Genomic DNA, 2,290 nt, shown 5'->3' with positions numbered 1-2,290 from the left:
CGACCAATATTTTTTCGTTGCTCAAAGTCACTTTGCGCGACCAATGAAAAAACTTGGTCGCACAAAGTCTTTCTTCACGATTCTGCACGAAGTTTCTGTCGCGCTGAAATTTGTGCGACTACAATGTATTTTATGCGACAAAATTCTCTTCGTCGCGCAAAGTGTAAAATGTAGTAGTGGTAGCGCCATGTGTGCAGGGTACAACCAATCAAATATAAGCCCATAAGTTCTGCGACTGAAGATATTCAAAGAGAAGAGCCTAAGAAAAATATTATGTTACGCATTCAATTTAGAAACTGAAGAAGTACTTACCTATTTGTGGCCATGGTAATTCCTCTAATTTCTCTCATCAGCCCAATTAAAGCATACTTTACAGCATTGGTACGCAACATTAAAAATCACTACTGTAATGCATATGATGAACATAAGCTCCAAGTTGATCTTCAAGCATCAATTAACCTCTATCGGGAAATTCTTGAGGATAAAATTGAGCAACATGAACTAGAGCTTTTGATTGTCAAAAGCCACAAATGAATTCTTCAGACTCAAGCATGCCAAACATGTAAGTAGCGCAATATTTACCTCATTGAAATGATCATTTAATTTTGCAAGTTGCCCATCAATTACATGAAGAAAGATCTTCACACGACAATGATGACTGTTGTCTTGATTGGAGCATTACGTCTTGATCTTCGAGGAATTAGGTATTCCTTACCCATCTTAGGAACCGTAATATGATGTTTGTCACAAAAGGAAGATGCTTCTTAGGAATCCTACAAGATCCATCCGAGAATAAAGTATACTTTAGTTATAACAAATTAATACACAATCTGTACAAGAGACAGTTGCTTCTTAATCGTAAAATACTTGGTTCGGGCCGAAGAAGCAATGTCACTCGATCATTGTGAAACTGACTGCAATCTTTTCATGTCCGTGAGGATCCCACCAGAGCGCCTTCTACTTCTAATAGGCCATGCGGCTATACCCGCAAGGGGGTATAGGCGGGCGGCTATACCCATTCGACACATGGGAGCGTCATCGCAAGGGGGTCCTCTTTTTTACGTGCATAAATAGTATAGCCTCACAGCTATACTCCGTTGTTCTTATTGTTATTATTATTTTTTTGGTAAAAATAGTATAGTTGGTCGGCTGTACTGAGTTTTTATTGTTTTTCCTGTAAATAGTATAGCCGGGTGGCTATACACGCTCTTTTTCAACAAAAAAAAAAAAAATAGTATAGCGGGCGGGTGTACTTATTTTGTCCTCTGCGGCAAGGTTATCCTTCAGGTCCAACTTGGGTATAATATTAATCGAAAGACTTGAGAGAGAGCAATTTTTTGTAAGATTTGAATTTCACAGGGCTGTCTTCCATGAATATTAGCCACCCAATTGTGTAATCGAAAGTTGTTCTGCTGCTAGAACATCTACTCCTCTAGAAATGGGAAGTGCTCCCTATGAAAAGAGGCATTCAGGATGAGAAATTTTCAGACAAGAGACTAAAGATTTTCAAATTAAAGCTGTAAATGTAAAAGAAAGACATCTCAGATCCGGTCAGTGTGATTGGCAACTATAAATTTGACAGTATCCAACTTCAAAAGTAGCTTTCCAGTCATGTATCTGCCAAAAGAATTATAGTGGTACATTAAGTAAGCACCATTAAGGGAAATGAGGTTCTCTTAAATCAACAAGCAACTCCAATGCTCTAAACCAAATACTGAAATAACAACCAACCCAGATGCCAGCTCCAAAAATAAACTCAGGGTGTGACCAATGACCTCCTCACTCTGAGAATAGGCAAGGATTAAAATGAAAAACAGAATAAAGAAAAGTATCTAACATAAGCATAGGATAAAAACTATTTCACCTCAGTATAACATTTCAGGTTTGTAGCAATCTTGCCTGCATTTAACATTAAAAGATGATCATGAAGTCGAAGAAGTTCAGAAAGGCGGGCATATAACTGCTGCAACAAATGGAGAAGCTTCAAGCGCAATGTTAACATAACTTTACAGAATGGAAGGGAAAAATCAATTACCTTTGAAGAATGCATGGCCTGATCACCCACATAAGACTTCCGAAAATGTTGAAAGAAAAAGAAGGTAAGGATTGCACGATCAAGTCTTTGCTTGCTTATTTCACCATATCTCTGCCAGATGACAGAGCGATTAAAAGAAAGTGAGGAAAGGTGAACAATGTTACAAGTTGCATCCTCATTGGGCAAATTTTTTTATTTTATTTAAGAGAAACGAAGTTTTATTACAGATCTAAAATCACAATACAAAACTTAGTG

At 37.6% G+C, this 2,290-nt stretch overlaps 1 long non-coding RNA gene across 1 annotated transcript; it reads right to left on the bottom strand.

Moving 5' to 3' along the window:
• Positions 1-1,364: 1,364 nt before the first annotated feature.
• Positions 1,365-1,965, bottom strand: LOC148916596 (uncharacterized). The gene is made up of 3 exons (XR_016126682.1): positions 1,865-1,965; positions 1,732-1,784; positions 1,365-1,617 (listed from the first exon to the last, which is right to left on the bottom strand). It is a non-coding gene; the product is annotated as an uncharacterized LOC148916596 (long non-coding RNA).
• Between the last annotated feature and the right edge of the window lie 325 nt (positions 1,966-2,290).

Source organism: Prunus mume, linkage group LG5, assembly GCF_029339155.1.
Source record: "Prunus mume cultivar Tortuosa linkage group LG5, ASM2933915v1, whole genome shotgun sequence".
NCBI classification, from domain to species: domain Eukaryota; kingdom Viridiplantae; phylum Streptophyta; class Magnoliopsida; order Rosales; family Rosaceae; genus Prunus; species Prunus mume.
The sequence above is the reverse complement of the archived record's forward strand: the minus strand, read 5'-3'. Positions and strand labels throughout refer to the sequence as shown.